Below are 15,970 nucleotides of genomic sequence, written 5' to 3' on the forward strand. Positions count from 1 at the left end.
AACCAAAGTTATAAGCACTTTTGTCCGGCGGGGTCCAGACTTTTTGCGAAAACTCCCCAGCAGGGCAGCTGCTCTGTAGTAAGTACGATTGTAATGTCACGGAGCCGTCACCTGACAGTAAAACTGTTTCCTTGACAGTTGACGTGCCCAATCGTAGCTTTGCAGCGTTGCCACATTTTCGAGCGGATTTAATGAAACTTTTATGACTTTAAAGGACTAAAATCCCTTTTGATGCCTCATTTTTTTCGGATACGATCTAGACAGATGCAACATCTATAGGACCCACTATATTGCAATTTTTGACTTGCAAAATGCCTTGTATGGCCACTGTGTCGCATGAATATTATAATATTACAGGATAAATTCCTAAAAGGTCAAAACATTGCCGAATTATCACGGCTAAAAAAACCAGATTTGGTAAAAGATGTGCACATATTCGGATTGTACAGAGTCTCTTGAATATTTTCATACTAATTCCTGAAAGTTTTGAACTATTTTAAGGATTTTATTAATGAAATTAGGAAGCAAGCCCGAGCCGATTCATCGACTTTGACGCCGTGTTGTCAAAACAGACGTAAAAAACGCCTTTAAAATTGGGCATAGACGTCAAAATCGATCATTTTTAGACAATGTTTTAGGGTATAAAATAAGCTTTTTATCTTATGATTTGTACATGAAAAAATAGTAGAAAGCTTTAGGAACAGATAAGATCATTTTTAGCTCGATTCTAATCGGATTTAGTAGTTTAATTTCGATTATAAAAAAGGTCTTTTTCCGAAACAAATCCCCGTTTTCGTTGCCATGGAGACGCGGCCATGGGTTGCCTTAAGATTCATCAGTGTGCAAGGTGACTTTTAGCGATTTTTCGCGCTTGGTATTATATCTCTCTTAAATTTGTGCGAAAACAGCTCCTCTGTAAGATTTCCGGTTTTACAATAAGTACGATCATATTATCATAATGTCACGGAGACGAGTAGACGACGTCACGTGACAGCGAAACTGTTTCATTGACAGACAGTTGACGTGCCCAATCGTAGCTTTGCAGCGTTGCCACATTTTCGAGCGGATTTAATGAAACTTTTATTACTTTAAAGGACTGAAATCCCTTATCAGAACGGCCCTCCCTAATTATATATTGAGTGCGGGGCGGCGGAATTTAACAGAGAAGGGTGCATTATATCAAATTTCTAACCCTATTCGTCTTTTCGGGAAATTCAACGAGGACCACGGGGGCACATTTTATCACCGTTAGCACAGACGTTTATGCGGTGTGAATTATGCCCTTTTCGGTGCGGTCTTGACCGCCATCAGCATCAGATTTATTATTATAAATGTTTTAAAGGAGCTCCATATACATTATAATATGTATCATTTTTATTTGGCGCTTTATAGAAGATTTCCGGACGGATGAATTAAAATCACAACTGAGATAAAAGTGTTCCATCTCTGAGAAAAAGAAAACGGTCATTTATTGACAGATATTATTTAACATTTTAATATGAAAACATCAGATCAGGTGGTAGGTAATTCGCCGAGGGAATTCTATCGCACCGAAAAGTGGGTCGTCGCCGCAGCTAAAAGTGAAATTATTAGTGATGACGGTATCGATTTACGGCCCTATATAAAAGGTTACATTTTAACTAGCGGGGACGGGAAATCAACTATTACAGACACCTTGTACATATCGAAAGTGCTACGTAGTCTTAAACCGATTCCAAGCGATCTATCGGTTTTAACCGCGCTTAAGCCCTTGGTTCACCTTGAACAGTCCCTTTATAACATAAAGTCCAGTTCAGAGATCTATTAGAATCTTTGATGTGTCGCAGATGCCGCAGTAACTAGTCCGTGCGCCTATGTCCTATTTATTGTCGCATGATATACATGTTTAAATGGAAAAATTTTCTATTGTTTATCTATGAAATCATTTTAAATATATGTAAAACCCCATGTTTTATAGTATTTTTTATTTTTCTTTCGAAAATGTCAATTTTTAGAAAGAAAATAATATAAAAAATTTGACCGCGGACTAAAATCCAAGCATCTTACAAAATATTTTAAACACTCCCAGCACTCACAGACTTGTCACTTCTTTTTAGCCAGTCTATTAAACAAAGATAAAACATCAGAGTTCTGGCGATTCCTACTTTAGGCTGTGCTAGTAATTGTGTATCTCTCTCTATCCCACTGATTTTGAGAAATACGGGGCCGTATCCAGATAAATTTATGGGCTGTTTTTGTATTACTTTTGACGTATTTTTAAAGAAATCTTTAAGGATGGGTCTATCAACTTTAATAGTTGGAAGGGAGGTCATTATTATTTGATGGGTTTTGCTGGTTCCCCTTTTATGAAAGTGGTGAATTTAGAATTTGGCCTGTATTCGTCCAAATTTTTTGCAGTTTTTACTGTGAGGAAGTGTGTTTTTTTATTTGTGTTTGTGGATTTGTTTTAGTATTATAACTTCTTCCATCATTCTCTGGGAAAAACCCTTTTTTGCTATAGTAAGAAAAACACTGTTTTTATTAAGAAAATAAGTCTAAAATTTTGTCTTTTACAGCTTACTTCCCTCTGTTGTCGCAGTTGAGGATCAAATTTCGTGTTTGTCTAGGAATTTTTTTTGACGAAGAAATTTACAACAAAAATCAAATTTTTTTCTTACTTAATAATAACCACAGGAATTTTTTCAAGAAGGAAAATGTCAAAATTTTGCAATTATTGATTTATGGATTATTCTGAAGATTTTTTTAGTATTTTTTAAAGAAATGACTAAAATCCACTAGCTAAAAGCCCAGAACATTGAAATTTCATCCCAGGAGTGCCTGTGCGAAAAAAAACATTTGTCCCTTATTGGCACCCCAATATTTTAATTTTTTTTAAAATCAACATTTTTTCAATTATTGATTTATGGCCATCTCTTTTCTGAAGAAATGATTGGAATTTATTCATTAAATGTCAAGACAATTGAATTTTTATTCCAGGAATGCCTGTAAAAAATAAAATAATTTGTCCTTTATTGACACAATAATATCTTGAGTTCTAGTAGTCAAGATTTTGAAATTATTGATTTATGGACTGCTCTGAAGGGTTTTTTAGACTTTTCTGAAGAAACTGTTGAAATTCATTTACTAAAAGTCAAAAAATTGGATTTTTTGTTCCAGGAGTGCCTGTAAGAAAAAAAATAATTTGTCTCTTATTGGCCTGCCAATATCTTGAATTCTAGTAGTAAAAATTTCGTTATTATTGATTTATTGACTACTTTGAAGACTTTCCTAGTCTTTTCTATAAAAATAACTAAAATTTAATAACTAAAAGTTGGAAGAAAACGGACATTTTATTCCAGAAGGAAAAAATTTGTCTCTTATTGGCATCTTACTTATACCTTGAGGTCTAACAGCCAAAATTTTCCCGTTATTGATTTATGAACTACTTTAAAGGTTTTTTTATTCTTTTTTGAAGAAATGACTAGAATCCATTTATTAAGAGCCAAGAAAATTGCATTTTTATTCCAGGGGTGGCTGTAAAAGACAAAATAATTTGTTTCTGGTTAGTACCCTAATATCTTAGGGTTCTATTAATTTAATTTTGAAATGAACGAGTTATGGACTACTCTGAAGGCTTTTTTAGTTTTTGTTAAAGAACTTACTAAAATCCATTTTATAAAAGTCAAGTAATTGGAATTTTTATTTCAGGAGCGCCTGTAAAAACATAATAATTTGTCAACATTTATATGAGATAAAAGTATACTTATCTCATTCCTTTATGAGCTAGATAGAGATAAACTTATGTGTCAAAAAGATATTGATCCATTTTAATATTCAAACGTTTTTTCATAAATAATAGAGTGTTTATGGGTAAAAAAATTGAATGGGTTTATATAAAACGACAGTCAACTGATCAAAAATTAGCAAGTCCCTATCACGAATTTTGTTCCAATCTTATCTTTTGGCTCATTGACAACATGCAGCAATATATGCCCTTCAGCGACACAATAAAGACTGCTTCTTCAAAGCAAACTGTTTCCTTCCTTAATGGAAAAAACTACTAAAGAACAAAGGCAAAAAAACAGAATTTAGAAAATTGTATTAATTTTTTGGGATTCAGATTCAAAAGACTGGTTAAATTTATAAAAGTATTTAGTATCCTCAGTGTAGTTTTAGGATTCAGTATACTTAAAATGTAGTGTCTTGTATAAGATTTTTAGTTTTTAGTATAAGCATTTATCTTTGTTAATTTTCACCTAATCTCTCCTATTATGCACAATAACTAAATATGAGGCAAACAAATTAATGAATATTACATTCAGGATGTAAAGTGTGTTTTTTACAAGTAAAACTTGTGTCTTTTAAACGCATAAGTTATAGACCGCTAGATGATTTTTAATGTAAAAGTTTATTTTAAAAAAATATACTTCCACTTTTCTGACTACATAATTACTTTTTATCAAAAGAGATTGGTACGAAATATAGAGATGGGGGTTTTCACGAGTATATTATTATAATAATATATCATAATATGTATTAATTAAAAAAAAAAAACAATAATAAAGGACATTGAATATGGCAGCCAAAATCCCCATTAATAATCACCACCAAGTAAAAATAAATCTCAATACCCAAAAAAAGGAAATATATAAAATTTGAAGACAAACCAAAACATTTTACCCTTTTGTGTCAAACAGTAAATATTTAATGCCTTAATACACAGAATAAATGGGCCTAAGTAATTCGTACCACCTATTCTCTCATCACTTGTTATAAACACCCCACTGATGGCGCTAAAAACTAAACTTATTAAATTAAAATTTTTGGTTAAACTTATTTTACGTACTTAAATCTTATAGTTAAATTAAATATTATTTTGCTATCAACTATCTTCAATTTCTAACTTAATAAAACTAAACCCAAAAATCCCGAATAATAAAGTTTTAAATACAAATACATTTTAAGGCCGGACCTGTGCAACTTTTCACGATTGACTAAGCTCCCTCAGGCATCTAACAAAATAGTACGTGGGCGCATTTAGTAAAATTTTACGAATCAAATTTATAATTTCTGAGAAAAATGCTTAAAACATTTATTTATTTAATGGAATGATTAAATATCACTTAGAATATAACTTTATGACTCCATTTACATAAAATTTTCCGATTTAAACATGCATGTCATGGGACAATACAAGCAACACCGGCACACGGACTATTCGCGGCACATCAAAGATTCTAATAGATCTCTGAACTGAACTATAACCAATCGTGTTCGCTTGGACGTTTTTGATGAAGTAACTTCGTAATTTGTCAGCTGGCACTATCATCGTTTTGTGTGTTTTTAAATAATACCCCAGACGCCAGTAATATTATATGTAATTAGTTGTTAAACATAAATATCAAAAAAATTTTCCCGCACTTATTTCAATATCTTTGACATTTGACGTTTAGAAAACAGCTCCGGACGTGGGTAATTACTGTTTCAAATTGATGATGTATAAAGGGCTAATTGGTGACGTCACGTATCGCAAGCGGTTATAATTATAACCGCTTGGACGTGTTTGGTTAATACCATTTAGGAACGGTAATTACCGATAGACCGCTTGGAATCGGTTTTAATAAATTCGTACCTAACTGATGAGTGCTTATCGACAGCACGTCAAACCGCCCCTGGTCAAATGGTTCAAAGTGCTGCGCACAAGCCTTTTAGAGGTTATGAAATATTGACAAGCATAGTTGATATGGTACAAACATATTACGTTCTGCCATTACAATAATTTGGCGCGAAAATATCTACTTAATTTATTTTCAGCTTAGGAAAATGTTATATTATAAAAGCGCGCTTAAATTTAATTTTTTTTAAAACAAACAGACTTTTTCTGAAATCCTTTTAGAGTAAATAAAAAGAATCCGTTTTTATATTTCCCCGGTAAACTAAATCCCTCTTGTTATGGAGTGCCCTCTCCCCGCTTGATGCTTGATGCCAGTTTCTATCAGTGCTTAAACTTTGCCGCTATTGTGCAAGATATTTCGCTTAAATCCGAATTGGAAATTGAAATAAAACCGAATTTCTATAGAAAATCTGCTGTTACGCTTTTATATGTCTATGTATACCTATTTATATTATTTAATAAATAAACGGAACGTTATATAATTTAGGGAATGAACAACGTTCTAAAGCAAATGCCACATCAAAGTAATCTTTGTGTTATGTGGGGCCTCAACTAAACATACATAAAGCAAGGATGTTGTCCCTATTTACTGATGCACTTTCCAGTCACTATTTAATCATAAAATCCTTTTAGAGGTTCTTTTCCGTTCAAAAAAATCAAATTACAATTTACTCAATTCATGATTATTGACTCGCGTTTTTAGACATTAAAAAAAAGTTGCGACGGCTGTTGTCAGATGCATTTTACGCGAATCCGTTCTCGGGCCAACCTGCTTTTGATCTTGCATTAATTGAAGAACGGCAACAATGGTACTATTGGGTGGTTGTCAAAGGTGTCATCACTGGTTAGCGGTTAAATAAATTGAGGTTAGGTATTATAATATTATATTTAATAATCATTGAGACGGTTCTAGTCGACTTTAAGTATCTCCGAATTTTAAAATTTTTGAATATGAAATAGTAAGCTAAACTTTTTTGGACTATTTTAAGCAAAAAAAATTGGAGGATGAATAAGATTTTCTTTAATAAAATAATAAAAACAAAAAAAATCATGACAATGTGTACCTATGTACGATATAAACTCGTTTTCGAACATTCGCCACAAGCGTTTTATGGCTTAGTGGTAATGAGAGTGAACTATGAGCCGGTTGGCCTGGGTTCAGATTTCAACTGTGCAAGTTTTACTTTTTTTATTTTTTTTGCGACTAAGAATTTTGTAGTTTTGGAAAAATTATTTAATTTAAATGAAATTATACATAAAATATGACCAAAAAGACGAAATTGTTTATATAACATAAAATAAAAAGATTTTACCTTTTCTTGTAATTAAGTCCCTTTATTTTCGTGTAAAAAAAACATACCGAAGACACCCATAATGTATTATTTATTGTTTTGGTACTTTTTAGATTTCGATCCTAATTAAAAATAATATGAAATATAGGCATATTCTATTTAAAATTAAATCTAAAGAATATTTTTCATATAAATAACAAAATTAACAAAAACAAAATTCCCTTCCACCTTCCTTCATTATTCTTTTTTATTGACGTTTGACATAAGGTGACAGCGTTGCCATACATGTTCCTTGATTAAAGAATTTTTTATTTCTATATGAATGTTTTTAGTGTTTTGGGCTCGGTTGAATTGCATTGGGTTGCGTTAGCACACGGGGGGCGTAAGCTCCCGTTTGCCTCGGTGTTGGGTTGGGCTGGGATGAGATGAGATGAGACGGGTTGGGTTGGGATAAATTCTTTTAAGTTAGGATGTTGAGCACATGAGGGGCGTAAGCCCCCCTTGTGCTCGACATTTACGAGCCCTCTCTATATTTTTTCATATGAATAGAATCTCAAAATGTTAAAAAATATGGAGGCTACGAACCTTTGCATAAGGGAATTAATTTTTTGCTTGTGTACAAATGTGTGTAAAAGTAAAACCCATTCACTATTATAGTGTAAAAACACTGCTATCATTTTGGCAGATAGATTTAGATGTCTTTCATGTTTTCTGTTATACAGGGTGAGTTTTTTAAAGTGTTACAATGCGATATGTCAAAAACGGCTGCAAATTTTTTTTTGACATTTTGGTGACATTTCATGTATACCGGGGGGCACTTTTTGTGATATTTTTGACATTTGTCCCTTCACCCCCCTAAGAGGGGGGGAGGGTCACTTCCTTATTTTAAATGGAATGACGTGTTTTTTATTCTTAAATACGAATCTACATAAAATATGAAGTCTCTTTACAAAAAAATTTTAAAATTGCTCTGCTGGTTACGGAATTATGATCAAAAATGTTTTGATTAAATTTAAAAATAATTCGAATATTCTACTACAATAAAAACAAATTATTTCCTACTTTTTAACTATTTATCGTCTATCGTGTATTATGCCTAAGGAGCTGTTCGAAGTGACCGCCTTCGACTTCCAAACACTTTCTTATCCTTTCTTGACATGAGTTTCGTACCCGCTGTAACATTGCTGGTGTCACTAATAAACAAGCAAAACGAATCCTGTTCTTCATGTCCTCTGGAGTTGTAGGTGCACTAGCCATTACTTTGTCTTTTATAAATCCCCATAAAAAAAAGTCAAGGGGGGTCAAATCTGGCGAACGAGCAGGCCAGTTGACAGGACCACCTCGACGAATCCACCTGTTTTCAAAAATCTCATTTAAATAAGTACGGGCCTGTATGGCATAATGGGGTGGAGCTCCGTCCTGCTGAAACCATACGTTAGGATTTAAATTTTGGTTTAGTAGACGAGGTAACTGATTTTTAAAAAAATCTGTGTAGACCTGTCTATTTAAATGACCTTGGAAAAAATGCGGACCAATAATTCTATCCTCGAAAATACCACACCATACGTTCACAGACCAGTGATGTTGATTTGGTACAGTTCTCATCCAGTGAGGATTATTTGCTGCCCAGTAATGCATGTTGTGCCTGTTTACCTTTTAGAAAAACAAACAAGCAAAACTTGAATATGTTCTAATTTAAATAAGTTAAATCTTACCTGCCCGCAATTATTAAAAGAAGCCTCGTCAGAAAAAATAACGTTTCTCAAAAAATGGTTATTTTCACGCATTTTTGTTGAAATCCAAGTGCAAAAATTAATGCGATTCTCAAAATCATGTCCGTAAAGCTCTTGATGAAGTGTAATGTGGTAAGGATGAAACTTGTACCGGTGCAGAATTGTTATAATTGATGATTGACTAATTCCAGCATCTAAAGCAAGCCGCCTGGTACTGATTTGAGGATCAATAGCTACTGCTCCTAATACAGCAACTGCCTTGTTTTCATCTGTTTGCGTTTTAATCCGATTTCGTCGTTTACTTTTTAGACTACCAGTCATACGACTTCTGGTCTTCAGTCTCTTAAAGGCCATATGAGATTTTGGAATATCCGGAAACCTCTCGGCCCACACTACTGCAGCCTCCCTATAATTTTTTCTGCACTCCCCCAAAATTAACAACATATCTACTTCTACACTGAAATTCGCTTCCATTTTTTTCTTTTTAAACACAATTTACTTGTTAATAACACGTCAAAATTTTTATGTCACACTGCTTGTTATGTTGCCATGGAAATCCTACTGTTACTAGGATTTTCATTTCCATCCTTGACTAGTAAAATAAACAGTAGGATTTCCATGGCAACCGGCTGTTATTATGGTAAAATATTCGAATTATTTTTAAATTTAATCAAAACATTTTTGATCATAATTCAGTAACCAGCAGAGCAATTTTAAAAATTTTTTGTAAACAGACTTTATATTTTATGTAGATTCGTATTTAAGAATAAAAAACACGTCATTCCATTTAAAATAAGGAAGTGACCCTCCCCCCCTCTTAGGGTGGTGAAGGGACAAATGTCAAAAATATGACAAAAAGTGCCCCCCGGTATACTTGAAATGTCACCAAAATGTCAAAAAAAAATTTGCAGCCGTTTTTGACATATCGCATTGTAACACTTTAAAAAACTCACCCTGTATAAGATATGCTTTTTAAATGTACTTGTTGCTTATTACATATATACACAATTTGGCAACTGCGAGATCATATGTCAAAAGTTTGACAATGTAATTATCAATAGCAACGAGTTTCGCTCATCAAATAGAGTAGAGTAGACCTCAATTTTGACATAATTTAATATTATTTTTTAGCGTCCTATGTGAATGATCCGCAAAATTTTTTCTCTTAATCTATTCTTTTCAAAGTACTCTTTATGTTCAAATTTTAAAATATTGCAAAATCGGAGATACTTAAAGTCGACAAGACCTCAAATTATTAATATCATGACCTATAAAAAGTGAGTGTTGTTTTATTTTAAAGTTATGTCGGTTATGATGAGTCCCACGTCCTATAAGTTTTAATGCCGTTAAGTCAATTCTAATGTAAACTTCAAACCGTGCCGAAAGTTTTAATACTCAAAGTGAAACTCCGGCGCGTTGTTTTCTCTCGAAACCACTTCGCTAATATCCTAAGAAAACTACCGGAGCGTAGCCAAAGCGATCCGATGGGTAACAGTGACGTTTTGTTATACACAAATGGGACGTTTCCATAAAGTTTAACGGAGCCCCAACTTAATTTATATCCCGCTCTAGCTTTGATTTATCGAAGGGGTATAAATTTAAAAAAAAAACATACACACATTCGAACTGTTTTATTATGCACATCAAATATTGCATGAGGGCGAGGCATTTTATTGAAATATGGAAATGTTTAAATAATACATTCGCAAATGGGTGAGAGGCGTTTTAAACTGTGCATAATTAACGGGTAATTACTATTTTATCAGTTGGAGCATCATTAATGTGGCCAATTATATATTATATAAAGTTTAAACGCTTTTAAAAACAATCATTAAAAATGGTTCCCTAGGGTCTGGTTTACAACGTATTCCTCACAACTCTCTCACACTTATTGTTACACTGTTAAATTGCAAAGTCGCCTTTGGAAGTTTCAATTATGTGAGTCACCAAGGATACATCGGAATTTCATTTAAAAAAATTACTTAAAAATGCCTTAAATTTCTCACTAAAGGCAAAAAAAACTTCGGGCTTTCGGTACATGCATACGTACGATATTATAAAAAGCATTTTTTATGCCTAACGCCAAAAAAGTACTCGATTTAAACTAAATGGGGGTTATCGTCTGTCTCAGTCGCACTCATACGCTAATTGTCGACGTGTGTAACGCCATTTGGCGGGAATTTTAAATTAGTACGCTATTTCGTTTTCGGCCTCTGAGACCTAATTGAAAATGAAAGCCTTATATAAAGCGCAATTTAAAAGCCGCTGGTAAAACAAACAAAAATTGCCCGTAAACCAATTTATCGGAAATGTAAGACACGTCGAGATCGGATCGATATCCGGTCCGCGATTTATCGAATCCGGCCCGCAGTTATGCCGTAGAATAATAAAACGATGTTCGCCATTTCGAAAATTTCGTTTCGCGATTCGTCTCATCGATTTTTATTTTGTGGTGTGGACGTGTTTTAGAGAGGGAAGAAAAAACCCCGAGCGGGGTTTTTTGTTTTCGTCCTCCTCAGATTAGATTGAAAATTCATATACGGGGTGTCCCAAAAGTATGGACACACCCAAAAATCTTGGGAAATATGGGCGCTAGAAAAATCTGTAAATATAAAAGTTTTGGGGAATCAATCGGTCCATCTGATGGTGACCTTAAACTTGTCCTTGAGCTTGACCTTCAAGGTTATTTGAAGGTCAAAGCGATTTTTTTAAATGGGAATCCCTATTTTTGACACCGGATTCTGAAAGAGCGGAAAATTTTACGTCCGGGTATGTATTGAGGTATGAGGTTGAAGTAATCCTGAGAGGTCAAATAATGACTTCTTAAAAATCTCGCGAGTTCAATGGTAAAAGAAAACAAATAAAGGTCATACCCTAGGTAAGTCTTAACAGGGAACCAAACGATGACCTTGGATTTGACGTTGAACCTCATTTTCAAGGTCGTTTGAAGGTCGACCTCATTTCTTCAAATGGAAATCCTTATTATTTGACCTCTATTTTTATATACAAATTTTCAAACGTGTCCGTTTTACGGTTTTTGAGTTATGGACAGTTTGTTGACTTTTTAGTAAAAAAAAAATAATTTAAAAAAAAAAATTTTTTTTTTTAATTTTTTCAATTTTTTTTCAAAAATCCTGAAATAGGTGTCCAATCAAATTCAGCAAAGAATTTATGTACAAATTTTCAAACGTGTACGTTTTACGGTTTTTGAGTTATAGATAGTTTGTTGACATTTTAGAAAAAAAAAAAAATTTTCAAAAAAAAAATTTTTTTACAAAATTTTGAATTTTTTTCCAAAAATCCTGAAATAGGTGTCCAATCAAATTCAACAAAGAATTTATATACAAATTTTCAAACGTGTCCGTTTTACGGTTTTTGAGTTATGGACAGTTTGTTGACTTTTTAGTAAAAAAAAAAATAATTTTCAAAAAAAATTTTTTTTTACAAAATTTTGAATTTTTTTTCAAAAATCCTGAAATAGGTGTTCAATCAAATTCAACAAAGAATTTATGTACAAATTTTGAAACGTGTACGTTTTACGGTTTTCGAGTAATGGACAGTTTGTTGACTTCTTAGTAAAAAAAAAAATAATTTTCAAAAAAAAATTTTTTTTACAAAATTTTGAATTTTTTTCAAAAATCCTGATATAGGTGTCCAATCAAATTCAACAAAGAATTTATATACAAATTTTCAAACTTGTACGTTTTACGGTTTTTGAGTAATGGACAGTTTGTTGACTTTTTAATAAAAAAAAAAAAAAATTTTTTTTACAAAATCATTGAGTGTGTTTTTCAATGTATGCCGGTTGAGTTTGTTTTAAGGATTCTATTTTAAATTAATAACTTTTATTCCTAAAAGGTGTCTCCTTCAATATCACGAGTAATGTTTTAATTGGTTTGCAGCAATTCCGGGTTTCTGATACGAATTCAGGCCCCATTATAAGATAAACATGGAGAGAGATAAACAATGTAAATTTTATGAAGATTTGGAGCTATAGAATTTCTTTTTTACTTCTCTCCAACAAATTTTACTAACGCTGATACTGCTGGCTTCACATATTTATTTAACATAAGCGTCTGTTTTGTCATTTTTTTTCATGAATTTAGGTTCGCACTTTCTATGTTTTAATATTATTTCATGCTTGCTGTTCCTGTGTTTACTGAGAGTATAAGTAGGTACTAAGAGAGCTGAGCACTCAGAATGGATCAGAATGACTGTTTTTGTTATAACTTGTTTTTTTTTTAATTTTATGTATTTTACGTCTTTCAATACAATCGTTTCAAGGCATGTTGTTAGTATTATAATAGACCAACAAATAAGTATATATTATATAAGTGGTATATGTTATATTATAATAATAAGTTGTTTTTATGTTCAAACAGTTTATTTTGTCTTGCAGATAGAAGTATTGTTTCTTTAAATAAAACTCTGTTATATAATTTTTAATTTAGTTTTTTAAATCTGTTTAATTCTTCTTTAGGAAACAGAAACAAGTACATATTGAACAAGGATTCTCTATTAAATATACGTTTGTATTAGTAAAATAAGGATATTATTAACTTGAGGTAATGTCTTTATATGTATGTTAAGAAAATGGCACATAAATCTTGACAACCATATCTAATCTGTCGGTTAGGATAGTTCAGTGCTAACATTTTTAAATTAATTCTAATTTATATAATGTCTGTTATAATAAATTATTGTATTGTATCAATTTTTTTTTAGCAAAATTAAATAATACATAATATATTAAAGAAAAACATTATTTTATTTCCATTTTGAAATTGGTGATATGTTGTACACTTGTTAACTGATTATTGGAGTATACTAACTCATTTAGATATGACTGATGATGCAAACACCTAATCAAAAAGTAACAGGTGTTTGTTTTGGATATTGCGATTATGAAATTCGAATTTTCCTGCCACGCTTTTCTACCATTTTGATTGATCCAATTAGACACGCCAAACTGTCAAGTTAGTTACAATAATTTCCGTTGCCGAGCGAGAGGACGCTAGGATCGGTTTGCATGCAACCACCACTTCTCTATATATTTGTGTTCTGTGCTTGGTATAACCAAAGTCCATTCATTAATCATATTAAAATTCCATAGATATAATTACTAACCCTATATAAAGATGAAGTTAAGCAATATCGAGCGATGGCAACAGGTGGCCTTAACCCCCCAACCGAATGATTTATATCAACTTTTACGATCTCTTCACGACGAGTCACATATATTTTAAGGCGTTTTATCATCCCCCTCGGTTATTTCGATGATTTCGTGCTTGATCAAATTGTGGCATGCCTACTTAGAAAATTTTATATTTTATTTACGTGTTTTGACGTTTATCGAGGATACTCTTGTGGATATTAGGTATTCTGTTTTATGTGGATAACTCAAAATTTTGCAATTATTGATTTATGGACTTTTTTAAAGACCTTTTTAGCCTTATCCGAAAAAATAACCTAAATTCATTTGCAAGAAGTCAAGATATTGAAATTTTTGTGCAAGGAGTGCCTGTAAGAAACAAAATAATTTGTACCTTATTGGCAAGTGAATATCTTAAGTTCTAGTAGTCAAAATTTTGCAATTATTGATTTATGGACTACTCTAAAGACTTTTTAAGCTTTTTCTGAAAAAATTACTAAAATCCATACACTAAAAGTCAAAATATTGAAGTTTTTATGCCAGGAGTGTTTGTAACGAATAAAATAATTTGTGTCTTATTGGAGAGTATATATTTTGGATTCCAGTAATCAAAATTTAGTAATTATTGATTTGTGGACTACTCTATAAGGATTCTTTTAGCTTGTTCTAAAGAAATGACTAAAATTCATTCATTAAAAGTGAAGATATTGAAATTTTAATGCCAGGAGTGCCTGTAAGAAAAAAAATAATTTGTCTCTTATTGGCAAGTGATTATCTTAAGTTCTAGTAGCCAAAATTTGATAATTATTGATTTATGGACTACTTTGAAGACTTTTTTAGCTTTTTCTGAAGAGATGACTAAAATTCATTCTCTAAAAATCAAGATATTGAAATTTTTATGCAAGGAGTGTCTGTAAGAAATAAAATAATTTGTCTCTTATTGGCAAGTAAGTTTCTTGAGTTCTAGTACCAAAAATTAAGCAACTATTAATTTATGAACTACTATGAAGACTAATTTAGCTTTTTCAGAAGAAATTACTAAAATCCATTCACTAAAAGTCCAGATTTTGACATTTTTATGCCAGGAGTGCCTGGAACAAATAAAATAATTTGTCTCTTGAGAAAAAAAATAATGAGAAATAGAATAATGAGTTTCTTGAGTTCCAGTAGTCAAAATTTTACAATTTATTGATTTATGAAGTACTCTGACGACTTTTTTAGTTTTTTTCTGAAAAAGTGCCTAAAGTCCGTACACTAAAAGTCAAAATATTGACATTTTTATACCAGGAGTGGCTGTACGAAACAAAACAAAATGTCTCCTATTGGCAAATGATTATCTTAAGTTCTAGTGGTCAAAATTTTGCAATTAATAATTAATGGGATACTCTGAAGACATTTTTAGCTTTATCCAAAGAAATGACTAAAATCTATTCACGTTGAGACAAGATATTGAAATTTTTATGACAGGAATGCCTGTAAGAAATAAATTAATTTGTCTCTTATTGACAAGTGAATATCTTAAGTTCAAGTAGTCAAATGTTTGCAATTATTGATTTATGGAATACTCTGAGGACCTTTTTAGCTTTATCCGAAGAAATTACTAAAATCTATTCACCAAAAGTCAAAATATTGACATTTTTATGCCAGGAGTGCCTGTAGGAAATAAAATAATTTGTCTCTTATTGGCAAGTGAATATCTTGAGTTCTAATAGTCAAAATTTGGCAATTATTGATTACACAAACGTTAAAGTCCTAAGGCATTTAAATAAACAAAAGTAAGGAAATGAAAGGCTGCTTTTTCATTTTAATTGGGTAAACGCCTGAAACATACAATTTCCGCAAGATCTAGACAGTAATGTACAGGGTGTCCCAAAGTACTAAAAGGAGTAATCGGACATTCAAGTGCGATACCTCATTTTAAAGGCAATTAAAAATACCCTTTTAAAAATGAGAAAATCCATAAGAAAAAATAAACTTGATGATGATCGAAAAAAAAAACGAAACGTCGGATTTTTTTTTTTTGCGTCACGTTGTAAGGCATAAAAAGTGGCAATAAAAAACTGTTTTTAATTTTCCGATATCTCTTTAAATAAAGGCGGTAGAAGGTGTAAACGATTTTGACAAATTTCGGTTTTTTTCT

Source organism: Anthonomus grandis, chromosome 5, assembly GCF_022605725.1.
Source record: "Anthonomus grandis grandis chromosome 5, icAntGran1.3, whole genome shotgun sequence".
Classification (NCBI taxonomy): domain Eukaryota; kingdom Metazoa; phylum Arthropoda; class Insecta; order Coleoptera; family Curculionidae; genus Anthonomus; species Anthonomus grandis.